Source organism: Lissotriton vulgaris, chromosome 3_1, assembly GCF_964263255.1.
Source record: "Lissotriton vulgaris chromosome 3_1, aLisVul1.2, whole genome shotgun sequence".
Lineage (NCBI taxonomy): Eukaryota > Metazoa > Chordata > Amphibia > Caudata > Salamandridae > Lissotriton > Lissotriton vulgaris.
In genome coordinates, this window is record NC_141689.1 from 1,353,735,149 (window position 1) to 1,353,754,367 (window position 19,219).

General features: G+C 42.8%; 1 protein-coding gene across 1 annotated transcript in view; it reads left to right on the forward strand.

Moving 5' to 3' along the window:
* Positions 1-19,219, forward strand: part of DNAH6 (dynein axonemal heavy chain 6) — a 2,460,712-nt gene that overhangs the window by 808,625 nt on the left and 1,632,868 nt on the right. The window lies entirely within an intron of this gene.

Genomic DNA, 19,219 nt, shown 5'->3' on the forward strand with positions numbered 1-19,219 from the left:
TGGTTTCCCACATGGAGATTCTCCTGCTCTTCCACACTCCCTTTGCCCTCATCTGTTTTTCTCCATTACCTTGGGGTCTCCTTGTCTATGCTGCAGTCGATTAGGTTGAGGTTCCATTTGACTATGCTACAGTTCATAGGTCATTGTGGGGAATGTGGTGAACGTTCTCATGTTGTTCCAGTCTTGTTGTTCTTTACAGTTACATCCTGTGGTTGCGAACTGTCTTTCATACAGCTCCATCCTGTGGTTGTGAACTGTCCTTCGTTTGTTATGCCATTCATTTCTGCGGCAGTTGCCTCTAAGGGGGGGCGCGGCCCTTCGTTTGGGCGAGACTGTTTCTAGCCGCGGGTACTTTGTTCGCTCCCTTCAGTTCCTTCAAGTGTTGAGTACTCTTTCAACCTGGTCCCTGCAAATGTAGAGTACTCTTTTCACATGGTGAGGTTTCTCATTATTCTATGATTTGTTGTCATTATTGTTTCACAGAATTTTTATATTTTTTGACACACTGTTTCTATACTCTCACAGTTTTTGTAGTGTCTCCACGTTGTGATGCGGAAAAGTTTCACAAAAGAAAACTGAGCACTCAGCACGCCGGAGGGGTGGCCTATATGGCTCCATTTAAGTCACTTCCGTGGACAACGTCAGGACGGAGCTGGGCGATGCTGTCCCCCGGCGTGCAGAGGTACTGCTGGGGAAAAAGATTTTCCGGCTTGCGTCTGACGTCTGGGGATATTTTAAGTTAAGGAATCTGTGGCTAGACTCTACAAGATACATCGTTACTGAAGGTAAGTAACTCGTTCTTTAACACCAACTCTTTGAAGTTAATAGAGATTGTTTCTTTGATTAAACTGACAGGCCATATACCCAAATATATTATTTTTGAAGGAGCCCAACAGAAGCCAGATGAGTCAAAAATCTATCTATTACAGAATTTGTTTAAAGGGAGTACCTCTGTTTTGTCAGCATTCATTTTATAGCCAAAAACTTTGTAGAATGAACTAATTTCTCATAAAACGGAAGGAGCAGAAGTTTCTGGATTGGACACAAAAAGAAGACAGTCTTGTGCGAAGCCTGCCAGTTATAATTACTTAGTACAATAAATGAAAGCTGAAATATCAGAATCTTCTCTAATTCAAGAAAGTGCCTCAAAAAAATAATGGAGAAATATGACATCCTTGGCGAACCCCTCTGTGCAGAGAAAAATAATGTAATGCAAACCCATTCATACAAATATAAGCCTTAGGGAAACTATAAAGTATAGAAATCATAGATGTGAATTGAAGATGAATCCCATACCATTTTAATGCCTCAGAAAGAACCTCCAAACTACTTAATTGAATGCGTTTTCCGCATCAATAGTGACCGCTACAAAAGGATTTTTGGAGTTTATGGTCTTACTTAATATATCAAAAACAATCTTGTGTTAAGAATAATCTCCCTTTAATGAAACCAGATTTGGTTTGCTCATGAGTTTAACCAAGAAGGGTTCATGACAAAGTTCTACAATTTTTTTATTTATTTTATAATCAATGTTGATCAAAGAAATATTTAGATTTTCACAAAGATTAGGATGTTTACCATCCTTTGAAATTAGACAAATATTAGCATTTTGAAAAGAACCACTAGATGACCTGCTGGAAATAAAGTAATTAAACATTTCCAGTAACTAGGGGAAAAAATACTGGAAGAGTTGGAATACAATTCAAAACAAATCTGGACCAGTTCTCTTTCCTATTTTAAAATTGGAGTTGCTTTAACAATATTGACAGGGAAATATTTTGCTCTGAGAAGGGAAATCTAAAACTCCACCAGGTCTTTGAATTGAATATAGGGTTTGATATCTGAAGCCTCAGGAAAAAACTCTTGAGTATACAGGAGTTCATAGAAAAGTAACAAATTCATCAGAAATATCTTTATATGTGAGAGTACCATTACTATTTATTAGTGACTCTACGTTAATTAATTCCCTTCTATTCTTAAGAAAGGCTAATAATTTGCCAGCTTTATAATGGCACTCATAAAGTTGTGCACTTTTTTAGAAGAAAATTATAGGCATTTTCAGTAAACATCTTATTAAAATCTAACTTTGCTTAAACTAAATCTTGAAGGATTTGTTTCTAATTTGATAAACTTGATGTTCTAAACCATGTGTACACACAAACATTTTCCTACTGCCAAAATGTTTGTTTGGTAGTGTGATGGAAGGCCAAACTGATACCAGCCGGGTGGAGAAGGAAGGTTAAGTTTGGTGTAGGCAACACGATGCAGGTACATCTACTGTCTGGAATGAATTGTACAATGTAGAAGCAGAAGACCTGGGGTAAGTCCTGGCTTCCCCACTTGACCAAATTGTGTGATCATAGGCAAGTGTTTTATTTTACTTTTCCTTCATTATCACATATAAGAGAACCTCAAAATATATGACTTCACGATGTGGTCGTACAAAACCTTCTCATGTGTTTAATTAAAAAAAACTATATTCATGTATACTACCAACCATGGCCAAAGGGTGCACATAACAAACGGATTGCCTCTTTGTTCACTATTGGCATTGTTGCCAGGGAGAGCGACAGCATAATATTTGTCTTCGAAAACTATCACATTTAAGAAAAATTCTTCTCAATGCACTAATATAATCTGATTGACTAAGATTAAACGGCTCTGCTTCTTAATTAAATAGATTCTTGAATTTTGAAGAGCCGACTGCAAGAGTGCTTCATAAATGAATGTGTTCCTAAAGTTAAGCAGTGCAGGACACCCTAGTTACTTTCTCTCTTTAACAGCAATTAACCTGTAAATAAATCCTTCCCCATTTATTTAACATATTTTGAATGTTGGTGCTATGTCGAATAAGTAACAGCCCAGTGCTTCTGTTGACCAGGGGGCTGCTTTTAAAGGTCAGGAGGGCTGCATGCGGCCCCCGTGCCATACTTTGAGTATCACTTTTCTAAACTCATTGCCTTATCCAAGGATACGTTATTTTTAAGAAGCAACTGTTTTTCCTCTTTAAAACAAATCAATTATAAAACCTCAAGCTGAAACTTTAGTATTAAATATTTTTATTGAAAGATTGCAGCACATCAAAAAAAACAATATCATCAATTGCAGTCATCACATCACCCCCAGTAAGACAAGAAAAAGAGGGCAAAAAGAGACGTGGATGCCAACCTTGCCAGTGTGGGTTGAGCTGCATCAAGATAAGCTGTGCCTACATCAGAATTTTAACAGAGAAGAAAAAAATGAAAGAAAACCAACAAAACACCCCACCCTTCCCCATCCCCCACCCGTGTTCCAAGTCCACATCCATGACATTCATACTATTGCAACTCTCAGTCCGCCTTCGGGTGCTCAGTATTAGAAAGGCTAAGTAGCCGGAGGTATAGAGGACACGTGACCTCATGGAATTCCGAAGCCAGTAGGGACAGGAAAGGCTGCAATAGCTCTGCGTATCTGGAACCCTCCTATGCTAAGGTCAGGGAAAGCTTTTCCATCCCAAGCACATGCCACAGTCGGTGAAGCCAGCCATTGAATGTAGGGATCTGTGAGGTGCGCCAATGCGTGAGAATATTTTACATTGCAGAGCCCAGTGCAATAGCAATTAGAGGGCCTCTGCTGGAGCGCAGAGGATATGTGATGGGATTCGGGAGTCCCAGGAGAACATATGAGGGGAGGCGCGGGATCTCAGTCTCAAAATGTGCATCTACCGCGTCCAACACCTGCTTCCAATAAGCTTGGAGGTGCACGCAATCCCATAATATGTGGACCAGTGTACCCACCTTCCCCCAACCCCGCCAGCAAGTCATCTCTTTGGTATGATCCATCGCGTGGAGACGCTCTGGGGTGTAGTACCAGTAAGTGGCGATTTTAGTGAGAGTGTCAGTTAGCCCCATGTGGTACGCGGAGTGCCTCGCCCTATAAAATATACCCTCCCACTCTTTATAGCTAAGTGTCCTACCGAACTCTTTTTCCCAGCGTGCCCTGCCAGCACTATAGGTATGGGCATGCCTAGCCAGTAGCATTTTATATAAATCTGAGATTAATTTTTTGTCCGTCGTGCGGGTAATCAGCCAGCATTCATAGGGCAGGAGTTGCCTATCGGCCACCAGATGCACATGCTCACTAAGTGCCCAATGTCGCACCTGAAGGTAACGCAGTCTCTCAATCTCCGGCATCCTGTGCGTTTGCCGAAACTGAGTGAAAGAAATCACTCCCTCCGATGAATATCAATCAATCAATCAAAAACCACTTTATTCGATTAATAAAAATCATAAAAGTATGCTATACAAATATTGTTTCTTTTTAAAAAAATAGTAAAATTCCATTAAAAACAGTAAAAAAACAATTTCATCATAAAGGTCAGCTAATCACTGTCGATAAAATTATGTTAACTAGTTTTCCATCTCCTGTTGTGCTACCTGTCTGATCCTCCTAGTTCTAATAGATGCGACAAGAAAACTTGAAACACCAAACATGGTTACAGGGGATTCCATTAATTGTAGAAACAATAAGGCAGGTTTAGACTGTTTGAATGCATTCTCTTTCAATACTGGAAAGATGAACCTTTTTCTAGCTTCAAGATACAGTGGACAAAAAAGCATAAAGTGCATAGTATCTTGAGGGGAGAGATCATCACATTTACAGACAGCCATATCCTCATGCCGACTCCAACCCTTTGAATCACCTAATACCAAGTGGGGCTGGTTGAAACAAAATTTTGTCAGTAGCCATCTATGAAAAGGGATCGTAACAATAGAAAGATACGATTGCATGGCTAGTAAAGAAATAAGCAAAAAATGAGCCCTGACTGTAGGTTTAGTTAGCTCTTCAGATTCCTGCTCTAGCTCGCTGAGCTTGATGAAGTTTACTTTAACCCATTTAAGGTCAGCTTTACATAGTCCTTCAGGATTTGAGAAAATCTCTGGGCGCCCCATTTTCCATGTTGTCAGTTTAATATAGGACAGCCAACAGATAGCCCTCGTATTATCTAAATTCATACAATCCTTCAGGATCTTGTGATTCAGGGTAAGATTCAAATTCAACCAGATTCTAATCTAGAGCAATATTGGTGCCATGTTTATTATGTCTAAAATGTAGCCTATCCCCAACTCAAGGTGGACCGAGCGGCTCGCTGTTGATTGTGGAAGGCAGAGGAGGGCACGAAGAAATTTGTTTTCTTCTCTTTGAATAAGATCAGATTTGATGTATCCCCATATTGCAGCTCCATACCTAGCAATTGAGATTGTTTTTGCTTTGTATATTGCTAGGATTGCTTCGCACGTTTTTCCCCCCAATCTATTAGCAAAACCTAGTATTGCCGCTGAGGAGCTTCTTACAGCTTTGACTTTAGTTGAGAGTTGCGGTGCCCAGAGACCTTTGTCGTCAAAGACGACAACCAGGTAAGTAAACACTTTCACTCTTGAAATTGCTTCCTTGTTGCAAAAGAAGGATTTGATGTTATTTTTCCTCTTGCCTAATGACATAATGTGAGATTTACCGTTATTGATCACAAGGTCCAGTGATTTCATAAAATCCCCGAAAGAGTCTAATAATCTTTGTAAGCCAAGGGGGGTCCAAGCCAGTAAAACGGCGTCGTCCGCGTAGGAGTACAGGAATGGGCGTTCCTCCCATACGCGGAATATCTAGTGACGCCGTTAACAGGGTTTCTTCCAGGGTGTTTATATATAAGGTAAATAACATAGGGGCAAGATACATCCCTGGCGCACCCCTCTGCCTGATTTGAAACTTGCAGTGCATTTCCCCTCCTGCGTCATCCTGATTGACGCTCTCAGGTCTCTGTGCAGCTCGGCTAAAAAGTACACCAGAGGCCGGTCAAGTCCAAGGTCCAGCAACATGGTCCACAGTCTTGATCTATTAACTAGATCAAAGGCTGTGGACAGATTCATAAAGCCCAAAAAGATTGAGCCCTCAGCTGCCTTCATATATTTAGAAACAATTAAATGTAAATTTAAACATTGGTCCTCCGTCCCCCTCCCAGATCTAAAGCCATACTGGGCGTTACATAAAATGTCTTTCTCCGTAGCCCAGGCTGTGATTTTGGCTAGAATAACCTTCCCTAAGATTTTAATTGAGGAATCCAGTAAAGATATTGGCCTGTAACATCTGGGAACTCCCCTTTGGCCCTTCTTAAACACGGGGATTATAATTGATCGTGACCATCCTTTTGGGAACCCTGTGGCAGCCGATGTATTAAAAACATTTGTCAATATTTTTGCCCAGTATTTGGGATTAGTTTTATACTTGTCCGAAAGCACGCCATCAGGGCCTGGCGCCTTACCCCCTGCCGTACCCTCAATCGCTTTCTCAACCTCCGTCGTATTAAAGCTGATAGGTAACAGCGGTGGATCAGAAATTGGTGTCTTAAAGGGTTCCAACTCAATGTTACTCCCATAAATTTTTTCAAAGTGGGTTAACCAAGCCTCCTCTGAGATATTGGCCTCTAATTCAGAATTCTGGCTATCACTAAACAGGGGATTATTGATAATTGCCCAAAACTTGGAACTATCTTTCATGGTTGCTTTTTCCATTAATCCTGCCCAAGCGTCTTGTTTTAATTTCATTTTTCCGAGCCTGGACTATTAGTGAGTACTCTTTCCTTAGCTGGGCTACCAGACTTTTATTTCTAGGTGTCTTGTTAAGAGCCTCTTTAAGTAGTTTGTAAGCTTTGGTGCATTTGTGGTCGAACCAGCCGAAGGTGGATTTAGTTTTAACTTGGGTAGTAATTGTAAGTTCTTTAGCCACTTGCTACATATGAAGCTATTACATCCCCCCAAAAAATGAGATGGTCTGCACATATAATTAGTTCCGACCCAACCTTTGTTGTAATGGTGTTGAGAAAATCTTCAGGGGTAACCTTACTCCATTTTAATCTCCTCCCCTGATCCTTTACTTTTGGGTCAACTTGCACTAGTACCAGAGATGTTTTATTTAGGAGGGAAAGACCATTATCAAGTTCAATCACTACCGGATTGTGGTCGCTAAAAGAAGAGGGTATAGCATTATAAAAAATAACATGGCTTAATAGTCCTGGGGATAGGAAAATGTAATCTATTATAGATTCACAGTCTCTAGCTCTATACGTAGGAACACGGTTATTCTTATCAATAAACCCGCCTCAAACAGATCATTATTGGACAAAAGTGCCTCCAATGCTTCCCCCTTGGAGCTATGTTCAAAATGTTGAGGGGTTGTGAAAGCAGGGGCGTCCCTGTCGCTATTTTTTTTTTAAAAAAGGTCAAGGTGCACCACTTAAACGTTTTTAAGAACCTATTATCTTCAATAAGGTAAACAGTAATGATCACATCAAAAGAATTTTTTTCTTATGTTCTTGAGAGTTCTTTATTTAAATCAGATGGTAAAAAATATACACAGGATCTACAGCCGACGCGTTTCGTCCTTAAGGGACTTCTTCAGGGCAGGATAGTCACTGGCGATGATGTCCCTGGATCTTATCTCGTTGTTAAAGGATGCGTGAATATACCCGAGTAGTTATATTATGGATCACATGGCATCATGTCTTTTAGACATCTATCCAATTAGATGAAAGGCGTTCGAAAATTCAACTACAATCGAATCACACCAGTGATATGAGGTGTTTCAATATCTTGTGTTCAAGCCACATCCAAAAAATGAGGATAGTGATCCAATAGTAGTGAAACCAGAGTAGAGGGGTAATGGGGACCTCCGTTTATTATCTACTGATATTTTCTTTTTGAAGGAGGAAGAATATATGATAGTTCTATTGCCAAGCAACTCTTGATAAAGCGTGCTACAGCATCCCCTGGTTCCTGCGTGGCTCGAAAAAATAGCGTGAAAAACGACGTCCCCCTCCGTCAAGTACCGGGTACTTGACTGAGGGGGTGTCAAGTACCGGGTACTTGACGGAGGGGGACGTCGTTTTTCACGCTATTTTTTCGAGCCACGCAGGAACCAGGGGATGCTGTAGCACGCTTTATCAAGAGTTGCTTGGCAATAGAACTATCATATATTCTTCCTCCTTCAAAAAGAAGATATCAGTAGATAATAAACGGAGGTCCCCATTACCCCTCTACTCTGGTTCCACTACTATTGGATCACTATCCTCATTTTTTGGATGTGGCTTGAACACAAGATATTGAAACACCTCATATCACTGGTGTGATTCGATTGCATTTGAATTTTCGAATGCCTTTCATCTAATTGGATAGAGGTCTAAAAGAGATGATGCCATGTGATCCATAATATAACTACTCGGGTATATTCACGCATCCTTTAACAACGAGATAAGATCCAGGGACATCATCGCCAGTGACTATCCTGCCCTGAAGAAGTCCCTTGAGGACGAAACGCGTCGGCTGTAGATCCTGTGTATATTTTTTACCATCTGATTTAAATAAAGAACTCTCAAGAACATAAGAAAAAAATTATTTTGATGTGATCATTACTGTTTACCTTATTGAAGATAATAGGTTCTTAAAAACGTTTAAGTGGTGCACCTTGACCTTTTTTAAAATCTTTCCATAGTTCATGTTTTGAACCTACACTGTGACAGTGGGTGTTTTTGAAGTGTGCACACAGACTGCCCCATGCACTAGAGGGTGGGCCCAAAAGAAAGATATTTCTTGGAGAATATTTGACTAGGTGCTGTTCTCTTGGGAATCCTCCACTGTTGTCTTTCCCTCTGAACAAAGCGTCCCTGTCGCTATGTTGGCAGTTTAGATAACATAAATGTGCATTGAAATCCCCCCGTCAGGATATATTAACAAATTTGACAACGAGTGCAGGTGCTCGTTTGGGGACTCCCCTTGCAATGAATTGTAACAATTAATGAGAATTAGTTTAGTATTATTTACCAGACTTACTTCTAATATTAGATAGTTGGGCGAAGTACACTCCACCTTTTTAACACTTCCTGTTATGTTTACTGAGACGAGAAACATAAGCCCCCCTCTATCTCTCCCTGTTGACGAGCTCAAGGCAGGTACATAGTAAGATGTAAAACCATTAATCCAAAAGTCACAATCCTTATCCCAAGTCTCTTGAAATGCGACAATGTCATATTGTTTCACCAAATTTAACCAGACATTATCATCCCTTTTGGACTGAAGGCCAGCAATATTCCAGCTTAACATTTTTACCTTTTCAGCAACGCCCTCAGTGATACTTGCACATTTAGGTTGGGTATTATTATAGGACATTTCTACTTGTACAGGTTCCGTACATTCCCGGTCAGCTGGTCTCTCCCCTCCCTGTTCCTCACAGACCTCATAGACCTCGCGTCAGTCACACGCCTCTAGACCCGAGAGTAAATCGAATCTGTTTTGTGTCAAGACATTTGGCCCTTCCCTACAGGGGTTTTCGACATTATAAAAGTGTGAAACTACAGGGGCCTGAGGCACAGTAGGAGTAAAAGGTCTGGATCTCCCGGGGATAGGAGGAGCTTTAACTAAATGTGTGTAAAAGTAACCTAGTGGTCGCACACAAATACTATTTGAATCGTAAACCAAAGAGGCTGCCCTTAACAAAACTGTGGCGGCATGTTGAGGGTGTTTAAAATTTACAATAATGCAGTCCCCACTACATGTCTTTCTGGACGGGCCAATCCAGTTTGCCCTTCTTGTTGACAGTAATTGGTCGGCAAATTTAATTGGAAAACCGCATCTCCTATTCAACCATGCCACTGTTTTGTTTTTAAAGATTCGTGTGGTTCCTCCTGTGACTGAGCAGAATGGTGGTCAGGAGGCGGAACATTGGTTAGGACTACCACGTAGGGTGGACATTCAGGAGGAAGATGTGAGAAGTGACTTTTCTTTGGCTGTCTGAAACCCAATGTACTATCTGGCCCTGAAAGATGTTGTTTAGTGGTACTAGATATTGGAGTAGTGTCAGGGGGAGAAACTACCCTTGCAGTTGTTTGCTGGCTTGTTGCTGCAAGTTTACTTTACTAATTGCCTGCTCCACGCCAACAGGACCCTTGACGACAGCCTTCACTCTCTCAACCGAGACCAAGTGTGTTGCTAACAGACCTCCTAGCCTCTTAACTTCTGCGGTGACAGAATCTAATTTGAGCACTAGGGGGTTGATAATGTCTTCCATCTTAGCCTCAATCTTAGCTTCTATAGTGCAGACCAATAAAGCAAATTGCTCTGGACTTATGTTAAAGGTGGCTGCACTATTACCTTCCTGTAGTTCGGTTCCAACAACACAACCATTTTGAGCTGATTGGGAAGTTTCTGCCCTTTTTTTACTATGCTTACCCCCACGTTTGGGTTGTAGTTTTCTGCAAGATCTCACTGGTCTAGGAGCTGGTGTCTTGTTTAATTTCATTTTTCCGAGCCTGGACTATTAGTGAGTACTCTTTCCTTAGCTGGGCTACCAGACCTTTATTTCTAGGTGTCTTGTTAAGAGCCGCTTTAAGTAGTTTGTGAGCTTTGGTACATTTGTGGTCGAACCAGCCGAAGGTGGATTTAGTTTTAACTTGGGTAGTAATTGTAAGTTCTTTAGCCACTTGCTGGCAGATAGCTTCATACGAAGCTATTACATCCCCCCAAAAAATGGAATGGTCTGCACATATATTTAGTTCCGACCCAACCTTTGTTGTAATGGTGTTGAGAAAATCTTCAGGGGTAACCTTACTCCATTTTAATCTCCTCCCCTGATCCTTTACTTTTAGGTCAACTTGCACTAGTACCAGAGATGTTTTATTTAGGAGGGAAAGACCATTATCAAGTTCAATCACTACCGGATTGTGGTTGCTAAAAGAAGAGGGTATAGCATTATAAAAAATAACATGGCTTAAAAGTCCTGGGGATAGGAAAATGTAATCTATTATAGATTCACAGTCTCTAGCTCTATACGTAGGAACACGGTTATTCTTATCAATAAACCCCGCCTCAAACAGATCATTATTGGACAAAAGTGCCTCCAATGCTTCCCCCTTGGAGCTATGTTAAAAATGTTGAGGGGTTGTGAAAGCAGGGGCGTCCCTGTCGCTATATTGGCAGTCTAGATAACATAAATGTACATTGAAATCCCCCCATCAGGATATATTAACAAATTTGACAACGAGTGCAGGTGCTCGTTTGGGGACTCCCCTTGCAATGAATTGTAACAATTAATGAGAATTAGTTTAGTGTTATTTACCAGACTTACTTCTAATATTAGATAGTTGGGCGAAGTACACTCGACCTTTTTACCACTTCCTGTTATGTTTACTGAGACGAGAAACATAAGCCCCCCTCTATCTCTCCCTGTTGACGAGCTCAAGGCAGGTACATAGTAAGATGTAAAACCATTAATCCAAAAGTCACAATCCTTACCCCAAGTCTCTTGAAATGCGACAATGTCATATTGTTTCACCAAATTTAACCAGACATTATCATCCCTTTTGGACCGAAGCCCAGCAATATTCCAGCTTAACATTTTTACCTTTTCAACCACGCCCTCAGTGATACTTGCACATTTAGGTTGGGTATTATTATAGGACATTTCTACTTGTACAGGTTCCGTACATTCCCGGTCAGCCGGTCTCTCCCCTCCCTGTTCCTCACAGACCTCATAGACCTCGCGTCAGTCACACGCCTTTAGACCCGAGAGTAAATCAAATCTGTTTTGTGTCAAGACATTTGGCCTTTCTCTACAGGGGTTTTCGACATTATAAAAGTGTGAAACTACAGGGGCCTGAGGCACAGTAGGAGTAAAAGGTCTGGATCTCCCGGGGATAGGAGGAGCTTTAACTAAATGTGTGTAAAAGTAACCTAGTGGTCGCACACAAATACTATTTGAATCGTAAACCAAAGAGGCTGCCCTTAACAAAACTGTGGCGGCATGTTGAGGGTGTTTAAAATTTACAATAATGCAGTCCCCACTACATGTCTTTCTGGACGGGCCAATCCAGTTTGCCCTTCTTGTTGACAGTATTTGGTCGGCAAATTTAATTGGAAAACCGCATCTCCTATTCAACCATGCCACTGTTTTGTTTTTTAAAGATTCGTGTGGTTCCTCCTGTGACTGAGCAGAATGGTGGTCAGGAGGCGGAACATTGGTTAGGACTACCACGTAGGGTGGACATTCAGGAGGAAGATGTGAGAAGCGACTTTTCTTTGGCTGTCTGAAACCCAATGTACTATCTGGCCCTGGAAGATGTTGTTTAGTGGTACTAGATATTGGAGTAGTGTCAGGGGGAGAAACTACCCTTGCAGTTGTTTGCTGGCTTGTTGCTGCAAGTTTACTTTACTAATTGCCTGCTCCACGCCAACAGGACCCTTGACGACAGCCTTCACTCTCTCAACCGAGGCCAAGTGTGTTGCTAACAGACCTCCTAGCCTCTTAACTTCTGCGGTGACAGAATCTAATTTGAGCACTAGGGGGTTGATGAAGTCTTCCATCTTAGCCTCAATCTTAGCTTCTATAGTGCAGACCAATAAAGCAAATTGCTCTGGACTTATGTTAAAGGTGGCTGCACTATTACCTTCCTGTAGGTCGGTTCCAACAACACGACAATTTTGAGCTGATTGGGAAGTTTCTGCCCTTTTTTTACTATGCTTACCCCCACGTTTGGGTTGTAGTTTTCTGCAGGATCTCACTGTTCTAGGAGCTGGCGGGACCTCTTCAATCTCTTCAGTGGAAATATCAGGTAATTCCTCCTGCGACTCGGAATGAACCTGAGCTTCAACCCTTACCACCGCCGAATGCTCAAATCACACGTATCATCAGTTAAGATTTCAACTGGGGGATTAATGATATCTAGGGGTGGAACAGGTGTGCTCCCTAAACCTAGTGAGGCTCTCCTGTCTTTATTGATTTTATCTACTACTTTTACCAGGTAGTTGTCCATTGTGCCTGCACTAGGTACAGCCTTATCAGATTTAGCTTTAGACATGGTCAAGACTTAAATGTAATAACACCTTTGTAATAGATAGAAAACCAAGCATGCAAAAGATAATAATATGCCCTGGTGCCAAAGTTACATATATGTCCAGAATGTTAACTAGGATAGTACCTATACCCCACCCAAGTTCAAAGAAGATACAATGCCTCACTTGGGCCAGAGTATCGAGTGTCGCAGAACCAAGATCCGTGGCCCGGCCCGGCCTCCTTCGGCCCCGGATGGCCACAGACGGTCCCACCCTTGTCCCGGGGTTCTCCCGGCGCGCGCCCGCGCGCGTCCCGCGGGACGAGGGACCGACGGTGCCTTTATGCGCCTCCTGGCGCTAGTCTCAGGCATCACTTGCTGCTGGTCATGGGGTGGGAGGGACCCGGCGGAGCCAAGCCCGGCCGGTGTTGCCGGCAGACCAAAGCCCAGCCCTCAGTTGCTGGTGCTGCGGATCGGCGGAGCCAAGCCCGGCCCACGGTAGCAGCTAGAGACTGGTAAGACACCCCCGCTGGACTCCGCACTGACGGTGCCTTTATGCGCCTCCTGGCGCTAGTCTCAGGCATCACTTGCTGCTGGTCACGGGGTGGGAGGGACCCGGCGGGGCCAAGCCCGGCCGGTGGTGCAGGCGGAGCAAAGCCCTGCCCTCAGTTGCTGGTGCTGCGGATCGGCGGAGCCAATCCCGGCCCACAGTAACAGCTAGAGACTTGTAAGACACCCCCCGATGAATACATATGAAAGAGGCATCGACAACCAGCCGGTCGCCACCTCGCATAGGCCACTGAATTGGTACCCGGCGCAAAGTCAGGGTTGTCCATCAAAGTGGTGAGTGGTGATGGAAAAGTTGTAAGTTCGTGTTTAAGATTAGGTTGGTCCCATACTTCCAGGGGCACCCGCGTAATATGGGACGAATAAAGATTGGGAGGACGATGCTGTTTCCTGAGAAATGGAATTTCCTGTAATGGGCGGCCAGCCACAGCTTGATCCTGAAATAGCCAATGCTTCTCGGACTCCCATCTACTCCACTCCACTAGGAGCCGCAATTGAGCTGCCTGGAAGTAAAGCAAAATGTCTGGAATCCCAAGACTCCTGCCCTCCGGTGGGAGCATCGCCAGTCTTAGTTTTAGTCGCAGTTTACGCCCATTCCAAATAAACTGGGCCAGTTCCGCTTGGGTCTGCTTTATCCAACCCAGTGGGGGCCGGAGAGGGATTCTGCGAAGTAAATATAAAATCTGGGGAGGAACAGTCATTTTGACCACAGCTATCCTGCCTAACCATGACAGCGGGTAGTGTTTTCACCGCCTTAGTTCCAGCAGAATTTTCTGTCACAGCACAGTATAGTTAATAGTGACTGTATCGGAAAGCGAGGGGGCCAATTGAATCCCCAGATATGGGATAGCCCCTGTTGTCCATTGAATGGGAAATGAGCTTTGCAAGAATTCTCAGGTGGACGCGCCCAAAGATAGGTCAAGGGCCTCCGACTTGCCCATGGTAATTTTGAAGCCGGAGCATTGTGCAAAGAGGTCCTGATCCGCAAGATATGCAGGCAGGGAGTCCTGTGGGTTAGACAATGAAATCAAGACATCATCGGCGTATAGGCTGATTGTATGAACATATGTGGAGGGGCGCTGTTCAATGGTGCTGGGGAAGCTGGGAGGTTCCATGGTAACCATTGTAAACATGTATGGACCAATTATAGATGACCTGGACTGCTTCCTAAGAATGTATGTTAAGTTGAGAGAATGGCCAGATGCGATCATCTTGTGGGGTGGTGATCTTAATGCCTATTTGAATCCTGAGCTAGATAAATCTAATCCATTGTCGAATCGGACCCCCAGGGTGGCTCAGGTTGTACAGAGTGCCATGTTGGAGTTTGGTCTGATAGATGTGTGGAGAGTTTGTAACACTTCGGTGAAAGAGGGTACCCATGCTAGGCTGTCACACAATAGTTGGTCTCAGTTGGATTATTGGCTGCTGGGAGAGGATGCGTCTAACTGGGTATCTGAGGTCACTAACTTACTGCGCACTTTTTCGGACCATAACCCGGTACTACTAGATATTAGTATCCCGACAGTGGTACACAGTCCGTTCACGTGGCAGCTGCGGTCGGAGGCGCTACTGGATCCAGTATATGAGGCTACTGTGCGGGAGGCAATAGGACAGTACTTTGAGATCAATAAGGGATCTGTGGACAGTGCCTCCACTCTATGGGAAGCCTTAAAGGTAACCATTCGGGGAGTATGTATCAGTACCACAGCGGGCATATTGAAGATCTCAGAACGCAACTATCTAAAATTGAAACTGCATTATGCCACCTAGAGCATTCTTATACAGCCATCCCATCGGCAGATATTATGTGCCGTATACATGAGTATATACGGGAATATGATACGCTTGCTAAGACTGAAGTACAATACAGTTCACGCAGACACACTGCCCATAGATATGGCAAGGGGGAGACCAGGTCTTGCCCTGGCTAATAAAATCAGGGATCGTACGGAAAAACCTCATATTGACAAGATCACTGATTCCGAAGGGACAGACCATTACCACCCGATTGCTATCACTGAGCAGTTGTGCAGATTTTATGCGGAACTATAGACGTCTAGGGGGGAGGCTGAAACGACTGAGATGGAGGGTTACCTGGAGGATGTGGCGTGTGCATGGCTGTCAGATGTCACATATAAAACAAGGACCTCCTGAACAATAGATAGGTCAACTCCTAGGCCAGGGAAAAATACATATGTGAAAATAACAACCTAGGCAGTTATAATTACTTTTCTATTCAGTAATAGAAGGGCAAGGGACCAATTCCGGGACCAATTCCGGGAAGGAGAACACAGTTTTTATTGTCAGTACATCGAGAAGAATTAATAAAAATCATTTATTACTAATGAAAGATTAAAAAACATGAAATTCATACAAAAAAATCACACACAATTACAAATTATATATATTCATTTTATAATTTGTAATAATTGTGTGTGATTTTTTTCTATGAATTTCATGTTTTTTAATCTTTCATTAGTAATAAATGATGTTTATTAATTCTTCTCGATGTACTGACAATAAAAACTGTGTTCTACTCCCCGGAATGGGTCCCTTGCCCTTCTATTACTGAATAGACAAGTAATTATAACTGCCTAGGTTGTTATTTTCCCATATGGCTGTCAGATGTCCACAGGGAATATCTTTGCCTGCCGATTGATGCTGAAGACATTAAGGCTGCAATTCTAGCTATGCCTAATAGGAAAGCACCGGGCCCTGACGGCCTCACGGTGGAATTCTATAAAGCATACGCGGACCTGGTGGTCCTCTACCTGCTGGAGATGTTTGCGGAAGCACACGATTCCGGGATACTACCGCCATCGCTTTGACAAGCGTTGATAATAACACTGCTCAAAAAAGATAAATTTCCTGATAGGTGCGACGCGTACAGACCCTTGACGTTGATTAATATAGATGCCAAGAAACTTGTGAAAATTCGGTCCATCAAATTGCAGCCTTTGATGCCGTGCCTGGTGTTGCCGGATCATTCACAAACTTCCTTCCACTCAGTATTCCACAGGTTTACCGATAAAAATAGTACCTTGATTGTGTGGATTTGCCTTGTGCCCCTGATAGGAAACTGCCCAAAACTCGTTTCATCACAATTTTTTCTCAAAACGGACCCTTTTTTGCAAACTGGATATCTGTGGATTTATGGCCCTAGCTCAGCCAGCACCTAGGGAAACCCAGAATAATTTCTCATTTTTGAAAACTAGACACCTGGGGGAATACAGAGTGGGATTACTCACATTGCTCTCACTAGGTAATTTACACTGAAGCCCTTGCAAATGTCAAACTTTGGTAAAAAAAAAGACACATTTTCTATACATTTGTGTGACGGAAAGTTCTGGAATCTGCAGAGTCACATATTTCCTACCACTCTGCTCTTCATCTTGTCCCCCAATAAGAATGTTACCTCACCTGTGTAGGTGGGCCATGAGAGCACAACACAAAAAGGCCCTAAAGGACTACATTGACAATTGGGGCTGGTTGGGAGTCACTGCTTGACAGGGGGCATACGTCATCAGCGCTACATAGTCTGACACACCCTATGAGAACTATCTTACAGAGACTTATAGCTGCAGATTCCTTACCTTTGAATTTTCCAGGCATCAGGCTGAATCCGGAAACTTTTACTGGCATTTGGTGGCTCCATGAGGCTCTGCGTTATGTCATGCTATGACGTCACATTGCCTTGATTGTACTTTAGTATTTCATGGGAACCTATAGCCTCATATTTTATTTGTTTGACGGATTTGTGATCTCTTAGTATATATTGCACATTATGTTAAGTTCATTGTGTCATTTTATGTTACTCAAACAAACAGCTTTGTTAATGGAATTGTTGTGTATTCAGCCAGACCACATGATTGTTTATATCCTGCCAATAAATGAAGTGGGAAAACAAAAAAGCACTACATTGATAGATAGGCAATCAAGAAAGCTGGGGTATTTGGGAACATGCAGCAGCGCCACTCATGCAAACCTACAAACCACAGTCATTTTTGAAAACTAGACAATCAGGGGATTCCAGGGTAGTGTGCATTGCGTGGGCCCCATTAGGCTTTTTCACCCACAGTGCCCTGCAAACATCACACTATGCATGAAACCACACATTTTCCTTACATTTCTGTGATGGAAAGGTCTGGAATCTACAAAAATCCTACCACACTGTGGTACCCCACTTGTGCCAATCTCCTATTGACCATGGTTTGCTCCGTTCCTGTTGTGGAAACTAGTCTCAGCCACCCAAGTGGTGCAGTGTTTTTTTCGGCACAAGTTGGGTAACACTGGGTGAAACAGAGGGGCCTTTATTTACCTCCGCAGTGGCCTTGGGTGACAGTCACATAAAAGGATAACTACATCTTTGAAATGTCTTAAATCACACTTTTTTAAGTGGAGTAAGGATTGCGCTATCCCTGGAATCACCACTCCTCCAACTCTGATGCAACCAGCAACTCAGGAAACATACATAATATGGATACCTGTAATGAGCCTGAACTTTAAAACAATGATATAGATAAAGGTGTATATAACCACTCTCATCAATAAATTTCATTCAGATTTGTCTAAAAAGTACTCTAAACCTGATTCATCAAAACCCTGTCCTTGTGAAAACTTCTCTGAGCAAGACACTCTCCAACTAATGTTTTTCTGCTCTTATTACGAATCCCTGCGCAGGAAGTTCATTCTCCCCTTGCTTGAAGGCTGCAATTTTGTTCAAGTAAGGGCGGCTCTGATTTATTTACAAATGCTAGCCTCACCTTTAGTCTGTGCCGGGGTGGCAAGTTTCCTAATTGGGGCTATTAGACACAGGAATAGGCTGTCATCGAGCTAGCTTCCCCGGAAATTGTGGCAGCGTATTCATGTTTGCTTGCTATATAATGTAACATAATTCTTATGAGATAATATGTTCGCTTCCATGATGCTGTCTTACCATTGTTTTTCTCATCCTTTTAACTCACCACCACCATGGAAAGTGAATTCAGGGCTACTTTACCCTGCAATGTTGTAATCTCTCATTTTTCTATTAGGATGAATTTTGTTTTCATGGGCTGTCTTTTTATGCATGCGTATTCCTCTCATGAATTTTATGATGACTTCTGATTCAAACGGAATGTTTTCTTTCTTCTTCACGACGGTCTGTATTTTAACTGATTAGTCATTGTAAAGAGGTGTGATGTTTAAGAATTTCGAGTTAACCTGAGTCTTGAATCGACTGCCCTTCTGTGCCATGAAGAAACTGTTTATTCATTTTTTCTATGTGCTTGCAGATAATTGTCAAAAAGGTGGAAGACTGATTTCTCTGCTTACATTCTTAAGGCTGTATTAGATTATTGGAACATGATCTCTGTATAGGTTTTTATTCTGTTTTATAGAAGGTTTGTGCTGTGTACTTTTATGGCTCTAACCAGCGGAATAAAATGTACTTTGACTTGACTTGAATCCAAACATGATTTCCGAATAGCTTACAATGGGGTCGGTGAGACTGTCTGCCATTCGGAAAGGGTTTCTAATCTCAAGGGTGGCTCTTTCCGCCCGAGGATTACAATGGCAGGTTCCCACAGCCTTTCTGAGCCGTCCTTTCAGACACAGAAAGGCTGTGGGAATCCGACTTTGGAGGCCCCATGGGTGCAAGTCCTCCGGAAGGTGCCTAGGGGGCACCTAAGGTTCCCCCCTGTTGGTCCCTGCGCCCAGTGGCAGGACCCTTGAGGTGCCTGCCATGGGATGCAGGGATGAACTGCACCTCTGCTCTTTAGAATGAGAGCATGCATTGGAATGCATGCTTCCATTGTAAAGAAT